The 22,047-nt window shown below is 38.2% G+C and overlaps 1 protein-coding gene across 7 annotated transcripts in view; it reads left to right on the plus strand.

Moving 5' to 3' along the window:
* Window positions 1-22,047, plus strand: part of WWOX (WW domain containing oxidoreductase) — a 635,942-nt gene that overhangs the window by 381,840 nt on the left and 232,055 nt on the right. The gene's annotated exons all lie outside the window — the stretch shown is intronic.

Raw genomic sequence — 22,047 nt, forward strand, 5'->3', positions numbered from 1 at the left:
TGGCAGAGTGCATGGTGAATATCTAGGGAGTGCTGTCATCCAACGTAATTTGGCAGAGTAACAAACTTTCATGTTGTGCACCTGTTGTCAGTTTGGATGACAAGGATATGTTCCTAATTTATTCAGATGGATGGATTTAGTAGTATTGTTAAAATACCAGCTATATGCTGCAGCTGTCCACAGAACGGCAGTTAGCTGGTTCACTAACATTTTGAATTTCATTGTTCATAAGGGACAGATGAAATTAGCTAGAGCAAGGCATGATGAGGACATGTGCTGTTCAGGCCTCCACTTTCAGCTCTATCAATACATTAGAACCCTGACCTTTTAACACCTCCGATAGTCTAGTCCTGGTTCTTTCCTGAACAGGGATGCTTGGTTATGCCAAACAGTGCTACACTAACTGATAGTTTTCTGCCAACTGTTCTATAGAACCTAGGTTCAAATAAAGATGGACAGTTTTATTCTGAACTGTGATGGAAGTATACCATAATTCAGAGGGAGTGATTTTGTTCTTATTTTCTGTTAAAAGCTGCCTGCTACTCTGCCTCAGTATGTACAGATATTTTAATGAGATATGATTGCTGCTTCTTAGTCTTTTGGTTAACATCAAATGCAGTATCAGTTTAACATCTGGTGCATTTCAGACTCGAAAAAATATAATTCAAGAGGAAGTTATTGTGATTTTTATAGGTCTTTTCCAACTCTAACTTCTGTTTTTCCAAGGAACTTATTTTACAGTAAATCTTATTTGAATGGAGTCCTCCATCTAGTGCAGTTAATCTGACTGGGTCTAGTTCTGATCTAGTTAACACATTTTCAGTAGTTTATAAATTTGAAATATGAAACACTTAAGCAGACAATCTCTCTTTGTTTAAATTACCAATAATTTGATATTTAATCTTTTGGGTTGATATCTTGATGCTCAAGAGTTTTCATCCCCTTCTGTCTTCTGCTAGCACTCCATATGGCAACATTTAAGTGTGTTTCTCAGGCATAGACTGCTGCTTACCAGACTAGCCCCTTCAGGTGTTGGACTCCATCTGTGGTTTAATTTACTTCCATCATTCTTCCAGTGATACTTGAAACAGCTGTTTCCTTTTCCTTAGCGGCATTCAGGTCACCAGTTGACCTGAACGAGTGTGCAAGCAAGTCTTTCTATCCGTCTAACCTATCTGTGTAACCTATCTGTCCAGCTGCTACGGTATTTCTAGATCACCCATCAACATAGTATCTCAGGACCAATTCTTTATCTACCATTCTATAGCCACATTTGGATTTGAATCTGTTGTGGATCATATGTTCTCTGGGCAAAGGTAGGGCTGAGAAAATGCCTATTTATTGATTGATTTGCACAGGGGAGTCTGAAATATAAATGATAAATGCACAAGCTCATTGAAAAAAAAATCTCAGTTAACATCTATAGAGAAAAGGCCCCAAAACCTTTAACAATAATAATAATAATACTTTCCTCCTTAAGGAGAGCAAGCTATAAGAGTACAAGTGCTTGTCTACATAGGGACACTCAGGAAAATTAATCCAAATCAAATAAGGTTACATCTACACTGTGAGCTAGAGGTGTGATCCCCCTGCTTCTGTACATATATTTACACTAGCTCTCATTGAGTAGAAACCTACCTGAAACCAGGAGGTAAATTCTGAATGACTGTGTCCACACAGACTTCAATTAATCAACTTTTAATTTGCACCATTAGTTAGCTTGGTTTAACTTTCCTTAGTGTACCCATGTAAAGAAGCCCCACAACTCTACTGCGTTAACAGACACAAACATTGGTGACCAGTAGAACAAAAGGAAGTTCTCAAATCAGAAGATATTCATAGTTTTGACAGACACTCCATTTAGTTTCCACAGATCTAAAATATAGAGCCCAGAGAGTCTGCTTGCTGGAACTTTACTGGAACACATGTTCTAGAGTACCCTTAACATGGCCTCTCAGTGGAAAGGTACAAGTGGAACAAGATCCAAGGGCTGAAAACTGAAGTTAGACAAGTTCATACGATAAGTTCAGGCAGGACATAAGGTACAATTTTTTCACAGTGAGGGTAGCAAACTAGCAGAACGACTTAGCTAGAGATGTGGTGGCTTCTCTATCACTTGGAGTCTTTAAATCAAGATAGTAGTTTTCTTGTTTTTTGTTTTTTTTCCAGGAAAAAAAAATCCAGTACCTCAGCAAGAGGTTATGGGATTGCTGCCAGAATTACTAGGTGAAATTCTGTGGTCTGTGCTATGTAAGACGTCAGACTAGATGATAATGATCCCTTCTGGCCAAAATGTGTTGAAAAATAGGACCACCATTAATAACTTCATTGATAGCTTAGACTTTAAGGCTCTCTTCAAAAAGTTAAATAATATATGCCATTCCAGGCTAACAGCACACTTCATTAACGGTAGGAGTGTCTTCAAACATACTGGAGTTTAGATGCATACAGATGTAAATTTTGAGACAGAAAATATAAGCAGCAGCATTAGGTAGCTCCTGATGGTTGATCTATGGAACTGCATTGGTATACACTTAACCCTTTAAAAAAAATCCTGCCCACCTTAGTGATAGGTTATATGTCAGAAGCCAAATAGCTGAAGGAGAATCAAGGATGCAATAGCAGAGCAGAAAGCTACTGCACAAGTAGGAAGAGAAAGCAAAACATATTATGATTAAGATGCAACATTTTGTTATGTGCTGATTCCTTAAGATTTATAACACAGAAAAATATGGTATTCTCAGACAAAAACAGTCTTGTCACTCACGAAGCAATTAAATAACTTGGAGATCCCAGTTAATTTTTATTATTCTGCATTGATTCTGTCTCTACAGGTTTATCATATATTTATAGATAGATAATATTTCTCTACCTCTTAGAGGTAAATAAATATATTAAAATAAGCTATGGTATGTGTAGTACAGTATAACAATGATAAATGATGTTGTGTGTAATTTTTCTACTATTAACATAAAGTAATATAAACTGAAGGACACTAGTCTATTGAGAGAGTTAGTAGCTAATGTTCCATATCAGATGTGGACAATGTCAGGACTGAATACAGATTAGGCAGTGTCCTTTTCTCCCCGGGGGAATTAAACTTTGAGACACCACTGGCTGCCAATGGTTTTACTGCATTTTGTTGGTGCCTGTGGTGCCTTTCTTGGTCTATTAATTCAGAAGCTGTAAATGGCAATGTGAGCAAAAAGCTTTTCCAGTGGGATGCATTTCATTTATGTATTCTTGTATCTACAATACCTATTGAATCCATTTTGTCACAATAACTGTTTAAAAATTGTGTAAATTACCTGCATTTCTTTATGGACCTCAGCATTTTTTTTCCTTATGCAGAAAAGGCAAAGTAATAATTCAGCAGGATGGGGAATGTGAAACAAGGAACTTATACTCTCTCTTCTCTCCTCTCTTGTTTTTATGCTGTTTTTAAAAAATGTGGTGTTGTGAAGGGAAGCACATGGTAAACTCCAGAAATACACCTGCACACACCTCATATTCCATTAGAATATATTTGTTTTAAACATATTTAGAATTAGGAATCCTCACAAAAATTCTTTGAGGGTTGCATGTTTAAATGAATGTCTAATCAATAATATGATGTGAATGCCTAACTTTGAGGGATTTTTTTTTTACTTGTAGACTATTTACGTTCTGTAAGTGCAGTCACTAACAAAGAACAGTGTAACAAAGACAATAAGCACTCAGATGCTGTGGCGATGGGGTCAGGAGTTACACAGAAATTTAAGCAGATAGAAAATTGATCTTAGAAGTAAAAATTGTTCAGAAAGCTGTACAGTAACTAGAATTAATCCTGCTATTCAGGAAAGCATGCTGACAACATCAGTGAAAAACATGCTACGCACACTAGATCTTTCTTGTTTGAAATCATACTGTGTCTAAACTGGTCTATATGGTATGTTTGTCAAGGTTTGTGGTGTATGTATATTTTATAATATACCTGTGTTAGTTTGCTTTTCCTTTTGGAACAAATGTGGTATCCTGTTACCATTTCATTATTATTAGGGTAATATTTTGTTAACTATTTTTCATCCTAATCCTTTAAAAAAATCGTGAATTTCTCAGAAGCAGAAGCCCCGACTACTTCTATTGACATGCACATTGTTATTCTTCGGGTGGTCTTTGATATGATACGTTTGTCATGGTTCATAAATTTTATCGTTGCACTAAAAACAGGGTTAGAATATCTTCAATGCAATTATAAAAATGTATTAAAACTGAGAAGGAGAAAAAATATGGTGCAAGATGAGCTTTTAATGATTGTATAAATGTTCACTGTTCCATGGGAAAAAATGGGACTTTTCAACATTGGCATAATAGTCAAATGCGAGGAAAGGGCCCTGTTTTCTTTCTTTTTTTCTCCCCCCCCCTCTTAGAAACACATGTATATTCAGCACAGATATAAAATGTTTGTTTTAATTTCTGCCTCGGAACCATAATAGGATAGGCAATGAGAATTGGAAGATAAACTGGTACATGCCTTTGATCCTTGATGGCATGTAGATCTGGGCCTTTTCACTGTTCATGGCATGTTGTCCCTTAGCCTAGTATATCCAGGGAATAGATACTACTGTGAACCAGATTGCACAATCCAAATTACTATCCATATGGCGGATGTACAGATTGCTGTTACTGAAATGGCTTACTGTTCCTTACTCTACTTCTGCTGCTAAATGCTGTGCACAAGCCTTTGAAATCCTCTTGACAATACTAAGGATGAGAAGCGAGGAAAACAGAAACTGGAAAACCGGAATTGCTTGCCTGGCCAGATTATGGCAATTTTTGAAAGTGTTTTATATGATGATGAAATTGTAAAGGAGACCTAGAGGACCTATCCCCTCTAGCGCATGGTGCAAGATACTATCTATTCTATTCTATGTGACGACATGCACAACTCTGTGTAGTACTATTTATTCAGGGACCTATTTGAAAAGTCTTATGCCCTGTATAAAATAGCTATTATGTGTTGCATATGCAAAAGAGGATAAACGTGACATTCCTGTTGAACAGCACAAACCCTTTTATTTGATACTACAGAATATTCATTGCGGGTTATTTTTACCAGTAAAAGAATTTGAATTTAAAGAACTCGGGATGTATCACATGTTAAGAGTATTGCTTGCAGAGTTTAAAGGATTTAAGAATGAATACATAGACTATCTGGCAAACATTTAGCAACACGGTAAAACATTTTTCATCTCGAATTAAGTTTTCATCTCTCTTCTTCTTATGGCTTTTGAGTTCCTTTTGCAGACACTTTTATATTTGCTGTTACACATTTTCTCCACTCACTTGCACTCAATGTACTAGTATTTCCATAGTGTATTCAGTAGCTAGTGATGTAGAGTTCCCATTCATGTGCATTTAAAATATCAGTCACTTGAACATAATGCCTGTCAATAATACTGAATATAAAGGAGTTAAATTTATTCCCAGTAAGTTACTCTAAGTCATGTGATTTCTTGCCTTTGTATTTCTGACTTCATACCATTCTTTTCCTGTGTGCAGTGTTAAATGTTATGGTATATATTTTGCCTCTGATCTTAGTATTTTTAAATACTTCCAGTTTTATTTAAAGACATTTCAATCTCTCCCCCACAATCTCACCCTCAGAATATGTGATACATTGTGTAGGAGTTCAAAAACTTCTGTGCCTCTCTCTCCTTTTTTAAAAGAACAAAGAATAGGCACATCACCACAGTGAGCAAATGACAACCCTTCTACTGCTCTTTACTTGAAGGAGACTAAGACATAGTGGCTAGTTTAAATGACTGGGAGCCATTAGGATTCTGGGTAATAATCTGGGCTGAGCTACTCACTAACTGTGAGACCTTGGACCTTGCTGAACCCTATATGTGGCATCTAACTTGAACTTCCTTGGGTAAATACATTGGAAAATAAAATAAAATATCAAATTAAGTCGAATTTGGGGCCAGATTTGCTTATCTGATTGCTAATCTCTTTTCTGGCACACCCATTTTGCATGTGCTAATTTACACATGCAGATAATCTAGAAAGCCATATTTGCAGGTACAGCTTACTTTTGGAAAAAAATGGGTGCATAGAAGTGGAGATCAGCTTGAAAAGGACTGAAAGTATAGTCTTTGGATTTTTTAGACAAAATAAATGTATCTCAATCAATACAGCAACATAACTTTTAGAATTCATATACATTTATGAATGGAAGTTGTGAGCAGAAACATATTTTTTCTTAGTGATGCCAACAGAATGGGAGACACTAACAGTGGCAATGTATTGGGTAAACGCATCCTTTCAGCCTGGCCTAATACCATGAAAAAAACCCAACATTTTCATTGTACAATTTCATCTGTACTATTCCCAATATAGCTAGTGACATGTTAAGAAGGGGCTAATGTACAGTTTAAAAAAAAAACCACAAAAAAAACAGAGCTCAAATGGCTGGGCTATGAAGTATGTTTGATATAGTGTTGTAGATGGGTCGGACTCACCCCTGCGGCGCCTCCTACTGGTTGCTCTGGGGAATTAGCTCTATTCCAGCCCGGGGCGCCCTCTGCAGGCCAGTGATCCACCTGTTTACTACTGGCCCGAGTCCCTCCCAGCACCCCGGTGCCTCTTTAACCTGTAACTGGGTTTCCCCCTCCCCAGGGAACCCCCACCTTCTATCCCCACCTTGCCTCAGTGTATGGCTACTGCCCAGTCTCTATCTAGCCCCCTTTCGCTGGGGCAGACTGCAGTCTCAGCCAACTCATCCCTGGCAAGGAGGATTTGGACCTGCTGCTTTGTCCTACCCCTGGGCTGCCCTCTGCAACCCACAGTACCTTTGGCCTATAGCTAGGCTGCAGCCTGGGGCTTTCCAGGCTGGAGCTCCCCAGCTCCTCAGCCTTTCCCCAGCCCTGCTTCACTCAGGTACCTTCTCTCTAGTTTCCAGCAGCCAGGCCCATCTCCCTCTGAAGGCAGAGAGAGACTGATTGAGCTTCTAGCTTCCCTGGCCTTCTTATAAGGCCCTTGGCTCAGTTTGGGGCATGGCCCCAGCTGCAGCCACTTCCCCAGTCAGCCCAGCCTAAAGCAGCAGCTCTCAAGCCCTGCCAGGCCACTTTTAAAACCCTCACAGCAGGAGCAGGATCCACCCTGCTACAAGTGTAAAGAAAAAAAAGTTTAAATGACAGAAGTTTGGGGTTCTGGAATTATTACAAGACGTGAGATCTTCTGAGATGAGAACCAGTCAAAGCTTTCTACCATATCACAACGTGCGCTGTTCTAAATATGGCTCTTATCTACAAACAATTTTAGAAATTTTCTTTTAGAAAGTATTTAACCATTTATTGGTGCTATTTTTCACCCTTCAGCCTGTAAAGCCAGGTTTCCTTAGTACCATGAGTGCAGCTACAGGCTTTTAAGCTTCAGCAAAGATAAAGCACTAAAGATCACAGTCTGTGACAGTGTAGTTAAAAGAAAAATCAGAAAGAAAGGTAGAAATACAGGACATATAATTTATGTAGAGGTTAATAAAATTGATTAGTTAAATATTATGCAGAGGGGAAAACGCTACAAACTGAGTTAACAACTCTTCCTGCAAAAACATGGATTTTCTTTGGAGATCTACCCTCTTCCTCTTCCCCAAAAATATATGGACTACATCAGCTTATAAGATCTGACAAGCTCACAAATGTAAGTAGGACGGCCATCGTTGTAAATCGTGTGCCTTTTCCTCCAGTCAATAAAGTGCAGTAGCTAAGGACTTACAACATTGTGATAGACTCCTGGGCAGTGCTGAGTGCCCGCAAGTCCTACTAAAGAGACGAGGTGAATGAGGTAATATCTTTTATTGGATCAACTTTTGTTGGTGAGAGAGAGAAGCTTTCATAAGTTCAAAAGCTCTGTGTATGCTCGAAAGCTCCTCTCTCTCACCAATAGAAGTTGGTCTAATAAAATATATTACCTCACCCCCTTTGTCTCCCTAAATATCCTGGGACTGATGGCTACAACAACATCACAGTCAGCTCCTACTGACTTAACTGTGAATTGAGTTGAAGGTACTCAGTGAGGTGCTTATCACTTTTCAGGGATGGGATTTAAGCTTCTAGTACTAAGCTGCTGCCAAATAAGGTTACTGGAAAGCACTACACCACCAATCACACCGTTAATTGAGCTACATTACAATTGATTTCTTTGTGTATATCTGTGTTGTCGAGGTATTTAAATGAGTAATACATATCTTTGTTAAGGTGCTTAATGTAAAACCTACAGAATTCTCAGCCCCTCCTCTGTGTATTTTTCACAGAACGCATTGCACCCTCAATAATAAATTCAGAGGGCTGACAGTGTCTAAGTCTACTGCTCCTTTGCCCTCAATTTCAGTGAGATGGGCCATTGAAAACTCATTACAAGCTGTTTAGACTCTGGCTTTGACTTTTGCTCAGCAGTGAACAAAATTAACAGCTCTTGGAGGTAGCGAAAAAGGCACTGAGCCAAAAAAAATGAGAAAAGACTTTTAATATTATCTCTATTAGTCATGCAAACAAGCTTAAGTCCAAAGAACATGTGTTCTACACATGGCTGTAATTTCATAGCCTTTGTTGATTTCATCCTTTCCCTCATCTTTTAACGCCATGTAGACACTCACCTGCATATCAAAAACACATTCCAGAATTTGCTTGCATGCCAAGCAACAAGCCTTTGAGTGTAGCAGAATTGCTTCATAAATTTAACTATCACTTTCAAAATTCTGGTTTTTTTTTCTAATTTAGTGCTTGATAGTTTTTATGTGATAATTTTAAATGCTGTTTATAGCAAAAGTTACCTTGATGGGATAGGTTTTCAGGAAAAAAATATAAGACCCATCAGCACTAAATTGCTTTTAAAAACATGTTGCACATTTGTACTCATAATAAACCTTTTGAATCTTTTGTGATTATTAGAATTAAATTCCTTTAAAATATGAATGTCAGAAGTATTTATTATGCCCCTCTTACTAGCAATCCAATTAGTCTACATTTCTGAGCCAGTAACAGAGTTCAGAGAACAATTTGTCATAACAAATATGGATTCTGGCAATAAATTTGAGGTCCTGAACACTTTTGGTTATTACAAATCCCTGGCATGTTATTCTAATAGCTGTAGAGCCGCCCCACAATTGCACCATTCCCCTTTATTTTGGAGTTCTCCTTTTATACTTCAAGAAATTAGAAAAACAAGAGGGCATCCAGATTGCATTTGATATAATTAGGTTCAGTAAAATACTTGGAAGAGAAATCAATCCAAATAATTTGTGAAACAAAGTTCACTTTAACTGGTGCATTACAGTTCAGATCAGATGAGAGGCAGAGAGAGGGGGGCGTTATATATACTAGAAAATAGTGGGAAAGAATTTATGTACTTTAAGTACCAAGGCAAGTTGCATTCACATGCTACATTTTGGTTTAAGCGAGGTGATGCTCCTTGCCCAGTTTTCCAGCTTTTCTGACTGAGGAATAGAGTGGTCAAGCAACTTGTTCAAGATCACTCCAATGAGTCACTTATTAGAAAAAGAGTTGGAACTTGGGATCTTCTTGGTCTCCAGCTCATTGTTCTGACCTTTATGGCACCGCACCTGTACTCTGAAGTACAAAAAAGTAAGTAAAATGTTCTCCTTTTCTTTTTTACAATTTATTCTTGTTCAGATTTAATTCAGTATCCCACTATCATAACAAAAATCAGTGGTGATAAGTCTGGATGAACTGTGAGTTTCAGTATATCACAACTCTGTCAGTGTCTGTTATGGGTCTTGATTGAGCTACAGAATATATTTCATAGTTTTTGTTAAACAATAATAGTAATTACTTCATCTTGTCTGCCTCCTGGAAATTCTCTCTCTACATCTTGACCCAGCTTAGAAATTCACTTTTGGATTCAGAAAAGTTCCCAAGCCCCAATTATTCTTAACCATCCCATCAATATCTTGTGTTACATTGTTGTTGTTTTTTAAGGGGAGAAAAAAGTGTTAACTAAAATAAATTGATGAAAAGATAAGGAAAACAAAATGATACTGGGACTTTCTTATTATAAAAAATGAAATCTGAACATTGTAAACATTATTCTACTTTTATGTGACACAATATTTTTTTCACTAGGCCTATGCTATTTTTCTCGGGTTTTCCTATGAATAGTAACATGCTTAGAACTGATGAAGGTCAGGCAAGAAACAGAGTAGCAGCATCTTATACCACAATGTCAAAATACTTAAAAGTGTTTACAGTGCCCAGTGACACACAATGAATTTAAGACTGAAGCAGAAATAAAACTATTCTTATTCTTCTAAACTAGAACAGGGCATTGGTGTTTTATGGTTGTTTTAAGGTCCATTAATCCTTGAATCATGAGGCCATGTAAAAAATGACAGCTTTAACATTCAATCCCTGGGTTTATTTAAAATGTTTTTACTTCAACACAGTTTCTAATTAATAACAGTGACTATATAACCTGATTCGTCTGGCTCAAAAGCATAGCAATGGGGAATACAGTCCCTTGGTTCTTTCGTAGAATGGTTTATCACTCACGACAAGAGTGTTCAGCCTGAATTGAATGGAACCAACTGTTCACAGGGAAGAGCTTATTCTAACAGAGACAAAATCAGATATGTACTTTAATGTCTTTTAGCCTTTTCATGTATGGGTTTATTTTAGGGACTTGGTGAAGGGGATGTGGTTTTGAAGGCAGATCACAGATATGGGCTCCAGTGGTGCAATTGGATAGCGCACAATACTCATAGAGCAGTGCTGCTGCATGGAGTGATGCAGAGGTTGTGAGTTCAAACCTCATCTAGAGCATCAGTTTGGGGGGAAGAATAGCTCAGTCATTTGAGCATTGGCCTGTCAAACCCAGCGTTGTGAGTTCAGTCCTTGAGGGGACCATTTAGGGAACTGGGGTAAAAATCTGTCTGGGGATTGGTCCTGCTTTGAGTGGGGGGTTGGACTAGAAGACCTCCTGAGGTCCCTTCCAACCCTAATATTCTATGATTCTATCACAGAAGTGTGTGTTTCATGCACACCTGCCTGTGCATGCACAAATACACCTCTACTTTGATATAACACTGTCCTTGTAAGCCAAAAAAATCTTAGCGCGTTATAAGTGAAATCGCATTATATCAAACTTGCTTTGATCCACTGGAGTGCACAGCCCCCTTCCCCCCCCAGCACTGCTTTACCACGTTTATATCCAAATTTGAGTTATATCGGGTTGCATTATGTCAGGGTAGAGGTGTAGCATGCAGGCATTTTGCGCATCTCAGCTGTTTTGCTGGCTTTTAAAAATTTGGTCCTTGAGGGGACTACCCAAAAACATAAAAAAAGTATGTCTAAAATAAATAAATTGGGCTGGAGTGGCCAGAAGAACTGGCAGTGCCGAAAGTGGAATGCTTGGAGTGCTGTTTACAGAAGCCTTGGTGGGTGCAATACATGATTTCAAATATATGTTGTTTTAATGCAATTTACTAGCTTATAAAACTTCTACAAGCAGTTATTCAAATCTATTATTATACTTCTGGCATCTTTGTGACTCCATTGGTCCTCCTTCAGCCGATTAACTGAATCAACGCTTCAGTGGTGATACAATTCAGTCTATTCATCACTTTTTCAGAAGGTCCGCTTCACTGGCAGACTTGACAAGGAGCCTTTTTCTATTTCTCTTAAAAGGTTTTCTCTTTCTCCCACTGTGCTGCATGTATACAGGTGTTTTTATAAGGCCACGTATTTGGGCTAAAGTAAAACTTAAATAGTAATGTGAAAACTGTAAGTAAGGGATGTTTCAAAGGGGTGCTAGTTTGGTACTAAAACTGGCTCAAGTCCAAACCATCTGTCAGTCAGCAACAAGGTAATTTACTTCCAGCTTTACCTCTCAAAGGACATATTGGTTCCTGGGTCTGTGGGAATGTCTCTAGAAGACTGTTGGTCAAAGGTGACAGAAGAAACTCAGAAGATAACTGGAGTAATCAGTTACTTTTCATTAACTGAAAGAAAGACAGTAACCTGCAGATAGAACGTGGCTCTACACCAGTCTCTGAAATGGTAGGTAGATCTTCATGAGAGCTGGAGCATGTCCGCCTTAGGAATGGGACACCAAGGTTGGATCAGGTTGACTGACCCTCTCCAACACAGTGAAATCCCTTTCTAAGAAAAACAGGAACCAGAAAAGGAAAATAAACCTCAGTGGAATTGGAGCTTTATGATATAGCTTCATGGCTGCCATATGACTTACATGGAAATCACCTACTTAAAAAAGAAAACAGCCAATTTTGAGAATTGTATTAGGAGAAACAGCATAGTCCTAACTGGAGTTCAAGAAGGCACCAAATCAATTGATACATACACTTATTTGAAATATGGCTCCTGAGGCATTTTCTTTGAAAAATATTAATTCCCAAAGACAAAGTACACCTCTTTCTGGCACAGACCTCATATAAACAGCAGTGGCCAATCCAAGACCCATTATCATGTGTTTCTCCACTGAGGTATTTTGAACAAGATCAATTCACCACATGTTCTACATAAAAGCGGGGAAATGTATTGTCTGTAGATAGATTGCTAAAGCACTCCGAGCCCTTATAACATATTAGTTAAAAACAATTTTGTCTTTTGAGAAATGGATATAAATAGCAAGACAAAAGAAAGAGAATATTCATATGAAGTGGCAGGTTGTTTCAGAAACACCAGAAAGCAGCATGATCATGGAGGATTCTGGCTCGAATGAAGTGAACCATAAGACAAAAGAGAACTTGCACATTTCAGTGCTATTGGACTCAGCGTAGTCATTTTGATCATAGAAACACCAGGCAACATGCTATATCAAACTTTACCTCTACCACATTTCAACCTAGTTATAGCAACATTATTTAATTCTGCTTTTTACCTAGTGGGTGTAAAAATCTTCTTATGATATCCTTTTCCTCATTTGATATAGTGTTTTCTTGATCCTTTTAAGTGATTTTCTCATTTATATCGCAATGTTCTCACTTATGAAAGAGTTTCTCTTCTTGCCTATATGGATCATTGCTTTTTTTCCCCCACTGTATTTGAAATTTTGTAGAAGATTGCACATTATCAAAATTCTTGTTTAAATAAAAATTTTAATCCTGCCCCATAGTGTGCCCAATAAAATAAATACATAAATACAGGTATGCTGAATGTAAGGTGTGTATAACTCGAAAAGGTGTATTATGGTGTAACAGCATGAGACTAATGTTAGAGTTAAAATTACAGCTAGTACTGTTAAAAAGATGCATAATGGAAACATTATTATATCAAATTAAATGTGTACATAACCATTTCTTGCTAAGGTCCTGACCCTACTGACAGATTCACTCACATGGGCCCTTTCTGTTGTATGTGTTCCCGTTGACATCAGCAGGAACAATGTAGCTCTGGTCCTATATGAGGCCATAACAAACTTTTCAACAAATCTTATATATGTTGTAAACAAAGGGAAGGAAAAGCATCGGATAGCTGTAATAGGCATTTTTCTCAAAGAACTGACAGTGCTTTACAGCTTATTTTCAGCTAGTGTGATGTGTATACTCTTGTTTCTGGGAAATGACTGTGCCTAGTAAAGGAGGATAGTGTAAAGTAGATTATCTTTTCCAGCAGGAGTAATGCCATTATGACATCGTATGCAGGAAAACTGGAGTCCATTTTTTTAAAAGATAAATTACAGCAGAAGAACAAAAAAAGACAAGTACTCTGTCATCTTGGCATAATGCTAGGGATTTGTGACTGTCCATGCATACTACCTATACTGTGCTGTACTTTATACACAGAAGAAATATTACTGTTCTATACTACAGGACCATGTTCAGAGCACCATAGTTAAAGTTGTGTCTATTAAAGCATCTTTATTTTCAGTAATTTTATAGTTCTGATAAAAATTCTCTGTGGGCTTTAATGAAAAAGGACATGCCAGCCCAACAGAGAATTATTTTGCAAAATCTTTCAGCGGTTGTCTTAAAAATTGGAGCATGGTTATGAGTATATACTCGCACAATATTTAGCATGCTTTGTTTCCCATTTAGCCAAAAATTTAATATCTGTGCATAATTGGCATTGCCATCAAAGGGGGAAGACCCCCACAAAGTCAGGAAGTCATTTTCTTTTCACAAAGGAGTTACTAAATATGCACAGCAATTTTTCATCATCCCATGTGTTCATGACAATTTTTTTTACATGCAGTTTTTGTATTTTGTAGTTCATGGGTTAAAAAGTTCTTTCTAATAACGTTTCAAACATTGAGGTTATTTTCCCTCTTTTTTCTTTTAAAGGAATTTTATCTCATATAGGAAGAAATATTGTACAAACATGAACATGTCTTACATCTCGCCATGTCTCTTCTAGCCATTTCTGCTCATGTTCATGTGAATTGTTACATGCTATCAAGACTGACGGACAATTCACTGTCAAATAGTGCAACTCCACTGACTTCGCTAGCTTTGCCCCATGGCAGTAAATTTGGTTCTGGAAGTATTACTTTTCCGTGCCCTGTTCCGCATCCCACAAAACACAACACTTGCTTTAAAATCTTTACTGCTGTTGCTACTTTGTTCTGTGGTAAGATTGCTGCAGAAAGCTGTTCTGACTTATTTATCATCAAGGCTTTACCCAATAGCAGATTTCTTAGCTGCCCCTGTTCCCTTAGCTGCAGTTTCCTCGTGTTCCTCCTCCTTAATTCCTCACAAGGCAGCCTTGACTTTTGAGAAGGAAACACTCTTCCTGCTTTTATCCCATTTTTCACCTCCAGGAGGTGGTAATTCTACAGCACAAATGGATTCCTGCTGGTTGCTGACACAACCATGTAATTCTGAGGGAGAAAAATACATTATCTGCGGTTTTGATTTAAAGCAGTTTCTTGAAAACATAATAACATTATTCACCAATGGCATTAAATGCATAATCCTTAAAGTTGAAAACTGATGGCTAAAAGAAATGAATGAGCAGCTGAAGGCTATAATCTTTTATTTTAGCAGATAGGAATTCACGATGGGCTAGGTTCTGGCTAGCTGTTGCGTGGTCAGGGAGTGTGGAAAGGAAGTAAAAAGCCTCCTTACCCATGTCAGGACCACTCAGAATTGCTTCCCCTGAGTTTGGGGAAGCACAGGCCCTCTTCTGAGTTGCTCCCTTCAGGGTGCATGGTACCCAAAAGGATGCAGCAACAAGAGCATGGGGTGAGGAGAAGGCGCAAAGCCATGGCCTCCCAGCTTCTGTTCACTGACCAGTGTTACAAGGCAAATTATGCTACAACCCTTAAAGTAGTGTAACGGTTTGTGTTCCTCCCAGTACACAAGGGAATTTCTTGGCAACACTTAATTAGCATTTGATTCAGTCCATTGTTTTTCTTTCCAGTCTCTTCAATAGAAGGGTGTATAGGCCAGATTTTGTCACCCTTACACTGAATAGTATCTTATTCTATGTTCATTAACTTCAGTGGACCTACCCATGGAGTACAGTACTATCCAGTTTGACTACAGAGACAGGCTCTGGTCCTTTCCATTCGTTGGGTCCCTAGGGGCTTCCTAATATGTTTTTTTAAATAAGCATTTTCTTTAGCTTCTGTTAATGTCTTCTCACATATACTTAAGGTAAGTCAAATTGACATCATCTACTTTCAGTTTTGTGGGTGTGACACACACACACTTCAAATAATTCCACTTTAAATATCTTCTTTCTAAACTATATGAACTTAGGTCCTATAAGCCCAGACTTTTTAGTCCATGAATTAGCTTCCCTACTTTTCTTAATGCCTTTTCAAGTGCTATATTAATATCACTTTATAAGGTGGTGACACAATATTCTAGCTGGGGTTTGCCAGAGATTTGGATAATCCCATCCTAACTGTAGTGGGCATGCTTTCCCATTCTAGGGAGCTATAAAGTATAATAACGTACAGTACAAGAGTTGTGGTTGTGGTTGTTTCTGCCCTAGTTAATTATTTTTTTAAATGAAGAGTTCACTATTATCCCAAGGTCCTTTTTGAATTCCTTTTCCCTAGATCAATCATATTCATTTGGTATTTGTTTACCCCAAACCAATGTGCAATGCTTTGCATTTGTCAATGTTAATTTCATTTGTCATGCATCAGCCAAGTTATATAGCAGATCCAAATCCTGGTTGTGCTTAGAGGTTTCTTTTTTCTTTTTCTTTTCTTTTTTTTGGGGGGTGGGGGTGGGGGTGTTTCTTCCTGCATGTTTCACTATCTCCACTAATTGTGCAATGTCAGCAAATATAGCTAGTTTGCAGTTTCTTTTGTGACTAGGTCATTTATCTAGATTAGACACTATAGAGGTCTGAATACCAACCTTTGGGGGACTCCACTTAATAGTTCCCCTAGTTTAACACATCTTATTTTTGTGTGTGTGTGTATAATTTACTAGATCCTTATCTGTGCATATCCTCCACTAAGCCTGTAGTTAGACAAGAGCCTGTCAGATAAAACTTTAGCAAAACTGTTCTGAAATTCTAAGCAAATCATATCTTCAGATGTGAAGTAATCATTTGTAGTTGTAATCTAAAACAGACAGGTAGAGTTAGTTAGGGTCTTACATCTCTAAATTTTTGCCACTTGCTTTCTACATTTTCATTCCTGTAAAAATCCAGCCTGTCTGTTAAGAAAATGGTGATTACTTTAGATGTTACAAAGTAAGTCTCAAATTGACAGATATAACAGCTATTTATCTCCAGTAAAGGTTGTGTTTCAAAATTTTTGATTTAGCAAATAGTCCTGCTGATATCCCTGTGTGCCTGGCCCCCAGGAAGTAATTAACATCATGATAAATGCCAGAAAGAATGTAAGGTTTACATGTTGTTTAACATTTTTTGAATATGAATACCTTCCCCATGGTGAAAGCTCTTTTGACAGTGAGCATACACCCACTATTAAATGGCATAAATCATATTACTCTCCATTTATCAGTATTCTTGACATAAATTTCCTCTGCAAAATTCTTCTGTATTTTTGTATTTAGAATGCAATAATCTGTATGATGCAGAAATATTAACACAGGAGAAAATATCTGAGACAAAAATGGCAAAAAGATTAATGTAAAATATTTTAGTTAGCTCTTCAATTTAACATTGTATAAAAGCATACATTCATAACCTATTTTGCATAAAGTGTAATTAAATTGTAGCACCAAACCACATGTTGCCATTGAGGAGATGGATGGGCTCATTTGACAAGGCAAAGGCTTAGGGTTTTGTTCACCCCTATCCTATTTGAAGAAGGATCGGGGTGTAGCTAGCTTTGCAAAATCCAGTCCTTAAATTCACCCTTAGAACCCATAGCAGGCAGGCCTAACTCCAACCAAATGCCAGATTGCTGGCATAGATTTTACTTTACCTGCAGAACATTAGACCCAACTAGGGCTGTTTGCATAAATAATGGGCTGGACAACTATTACATAGGATGAACAGCCTTCTAGTGTCAGAAAACACAGTAGGTCGATAGACATACATTAAATGTGTTCTATCACTGGGCAAAGTGAGACAAGAAATAAATACAACAATGCATGCTTAGGATTAATAACCACAATGCAAAATTCAATTGGTCAACACCCTGCTGTACTGTACATGGAAGTCCCAAAAGTCTGTTTGCCAACATATTGTGAGTTGGAATGGGACAACGAAAGCGGTCTTTTTTGCTCAGGAGTCTGTTTTTAGATCCTGTTTCTCAGTAGGGAGTCAAAACCTCAAATAACACACGACACACCTTGCAGCCTCACGGATTAGCAATAGCCAGCTTGAATGGTTTACCTTGTACTGGAGTCCAGCCAGTCTCTACAATCTATGCCTCACGTAGTTCCAATATTGCTCCTGCAAGTGTCTTTATCTGGCCATTTAGAGCCTTGCCAAAGCAATCAGTGCTGATTCCAATTATTGTGGCATTATCAACTTTTATTTTATTATTTCTGTTACCTGCAAAGAAACATTCTGTGGAAATTATAGCTGCACATTCGTCTCTGTAAACTTAGAGAAATATGTCATCTGTGGCTTGGAAATGTTGTATTCAGTTTACTAAACAAGCCAGAAAACTGCTATCTGAAGAATGTGACTATTTGCAGTTCTCCCTGAGATATGCCATATGCCTGGTTTATATTACTAGGGGAAAGGTCACTCAATAATACATTTCATTGGGTGGTTCTCTTATTACACAGTATGGATGTATACTATGCTTGATTGGTGCACCAATTAATATATACATTATGCAATAGATCTAGGAAACTACACTCTAATATTTCTAACTGATAAAACATCTGACTGTCCTTTTTCATATTTGCTATTAGTGATGATGTGTGAAACAGAGAAAACAAGCTTAGGTTTGCTTACAGTTTTATAGCATGTGTTCTGTATCTCTTTATTTTTTACAAATGCAATTAATTAAGTAAATTGGATATAGAAATTATTATTAGGCAAACTATTTAAATGCAGCATAGAAGAGGCTATTTTCTACACATGCAGTGTTGTAGCCATGTCAGTCCCAGGATATTAAAGAGACAAGGTGGGTGAGGTAGCATCTTTTACTGGACCAACTTCTCTCTCTATCCAATAAAAGATATTATCTCACCAGGGGCGGCTCTAGCGTTTTGGCCGCCCCAAGCTGTCATGCGCGGGAGGCGCCCCGGAGCCGCGGGAGCAGCGGACCTCCCGCGGGCATGACTGCGGAGGGTCCGCTGGTCCCGCGTGGCTCGGCTGGACCCCCCGTGGCTGCGGACGGTTCGCGGATGCGGCGGCTCCGCTTGAGCTGCCGCAGTCATGCCTGCGGGAGGTCCAGCCGAGCCGCGGGACGAGCGCCCCCTCCGCAGTCATGCCTGCGGCAGGTCCGGTCCTCCCGGGGCTCCGGTGGACCTCCCGCAGGCATGACTGCGGCAGGTCCGCCGGCCCAGCCTGCCGCCCCCTACATTTGGCCGCCCTAGGCACCAGCTTGTTTTGCTGGTGCCTAGAGCCGCCCCTGTATCTCACCCACCTTTTCTCTCTATTTTCTAAATAACTCTTGGTCACCAAACAAGAAAATGCTATTTACAATGTGTAGTTCTCTTTTACTAATCACAAGGAAGACGTCAAAGCCCACTTTTTCAAATATGGATACAATATTGATAGTGAAACTTTGTATCACATATTTGTGCATGAAAATCAGATAAATGTGCATGCAGTTACAGTATTTTGTGTGTGTGTGCAAATGCATATTTTGGACACATATATATTTTTCAATCCCTAAAATTGCCCCCACTTTTGTATACTAGTAGTAGATACTTTGTTGTTTTAATTGCCCATGATATGTTTCCATATTAGTAGATTCAGGGCTTGATCCAAAACTCATTGAAGTCAATGGAAAGACTCTCATTTATTTCCGTTGGTGAAGGATCAGGCCCATGGTAGATATATTTAAAAAGAAAATAGAAAATAAGATCTTGCAAAGAAACTTGTTAAAATTCTGCTAGTTATGAAGCAATAACAGCCAGATGGAAACTAACAGGCAGTTGGGGAAATATTTTCACTGCATTTTTTTCCTATATAACATTACAACTTTAAAAAGAAACTTACTATATACTAATAAAAATGAAAATACCCTCCTTTTAAAACATCCTCTTGGTTGCCATTGGAAAGTTTTAATACTTACTACATATCCAAACATGTTACAGTAAAACCATGACAAAACTACTGTGCAAAATACTGTATGCCATTATGTCACTGATGAATATGAGACAATTGGGTATGACTCAAGGATGGATTATTGTCACAAAGCAATGTAGCAATGTGTGCATTACAGCTGACATAAATGCACAATTCACCGATTTCCCTCCCCTCCCCACCTTTAAATTAATATTGCAGTATGAAGAATATCAAGCTATATTATCTAATTTGATTACAAAGACACTCAGGAACTGTTTGCAATGTTTGACAGACTCCCAAGTCTGCAAAGAAAAAACTTTCAGACTTAGCACCTCACACACATTATGATTACAATGAAACAAGCAACTAGATGTGTTGGGCTGAAAATTTCTGCCAAAACGGTACTAACTTGGATCAGGGTGTGAACAAACTTTTATTGCGCCACAGTCTGAATTAGTAATTTTATGGAAATACAAAGGTCAGATTGTTGCAGTTTACCCAGCCCCTACAGGATCTAAGGAATGAAAAGTTACTAGAAAAAAATGTTTATCTTGCCAATTTTCATTAAATGTTAGTTCTGTTCCAAATAATTTTGTCTCTATCTAGTAAAGAATAAGGGAAGTGCAGCCAACAACAGTTTCAAAGTATTGTGCCGTAGACAGAGGCCAAGTGCAAAGATTCTAATGAGCAAATTTGGATTAATGAATCGTATTACTGAAATTGTCATATGAGCTTGAAAGCTATATGCCTTTCATAGTGCACCAGTCCTGGTTTTCCAAAGAATTTGTACATTTAACAAGCTAATATTGTCTTAAACTACCAACTACCATAAAACTGAAAAATGACCTGAATATTTTGGCTCTTTTGTCCAAGCTGGGAAATGCATAAGACACAAAACAAAATAGATATAGAACTTGGCTGAACTTTGCTTTTATTTTGCCAAAGAAAGCTTGCAAAATACAGCCAACTTGGCTACTAAAAAGAGCCTTTGAGCCAGCACTAATTATGTCAACAAGTAGTTCATGCATAGCCCTTGTTCAGTCCTGTGCTCTCAGTTGATGGGGGTGGGGAAGAATATTATGCATGTAGGGAGCCGAGCAGCTGCTTGGGTTAGCGTTACTCCATTTAAGGGTGTGCTAACCTTGCAACAACCTAGTGACATCATCATTTTTCACCTTGTTTCTTTCTCATGGGATATGTCTTCACGGTGAGCCTGAGGTGAAAAGGTTTCATAGGCAAGCAGACAGCCTGCATGACAAATGTGCTGAGGAGTCAAAGAAAATTTTAACCTACCCTACCTTAGTATGGTCACTCTTCATACCTTTGAACAAAGTGATAAATGATTTTCTTCAAAAATTGGAGAGGGGAAAAAAAAGACAGAAAAATAAAAGAAATCCTCATGATAGCCTGCTATATTGTACCATGGGAATCTTGCATACCTTTTTCTTTTCAGGTAAACAAGGCATGTGACTGAGAAATCCCTTATGTCTAAATTTAGATTTTGGTGTATTGGGTTTCTCCCTCTCTTAAACTGTATGGTATCTCTTATAAAATGCATATATATCAGCTCCACCTTGGCAACATGAGAGCTCTGTAATTTTAAGTAGCGTAAGAAACATCTTGCTATAATTTCTGATTATTTTTACTCCATGTTTAGTGTGCCCCAGCCAACTCAAAAGTATTTTCATATGGAGACAATAAATCATTGTAACTTTATGAAGCTTTGCTTTCACTCCTGTGCAATGTTTAATTTTTCATAGGTGACCTCAACTTTCACAATGTACAGTGTGTTATTTTCTATCAGGATATATATTCTAGTCTATTATTGGGCTAATGTAAAGCTCACTGGTGTTTGTTACTGCTCATCCCCAGAATGGTGTGCTTACGTTTATTTATAATACATTTGTTAATAAATAGTTAAAAAAAGAACGGGGTAGCCATTGCTAAATCAGTCTCTTAGCTATTACTTATGAGATGAGAAACAATCAGCTCCTTGCACTTACACAGCACTTTCCATCTATGAAACTCAAATCACTTCACAAAGGCGAATAAGTCACAGTGGACCAAATCTTGGCCCTGCTACTCAATAGGCATAGTTCAGCCACAGCTCTTCAACTAGTTGGCTTCTGTGCTCATGGAAACGTATCTGCATCCATCCTGAGGGTGAGGGGGTTATATCCTGGAGAGTGACAATAGAATTGCTCCGTGACTGCCCAGTCCAGGCCTCTTCCCCGGAGACTCAGCAGCCTGTTATGATGGGAATGACCTGCCAAATTCACCCATAGCTTCTCCATTCATGAGTTCTGTGCCCATCCCAAACTCATGCCAATATAACCATTTATCCTATAGCTACCTATCATAATTTCCCTACAAAAAGGAGAAGGCTGATGTAGCAAGCCAGCTGATT

The sequence above is a fragment of the Mauremys reevesii genome, linkage group 16 (genome assembly GCF_016161935.1).
Source record: "Mauremys reevesii isolate NIE-2019 linkage group 16, ASM1616193v1, whole genome shotgun sequence".
Taxonomy (NCBI): Eukaryota; Metazoa; Chordata; order Testudines; family Geoemydidae; genus Mauremys; species Mauremys reevesii.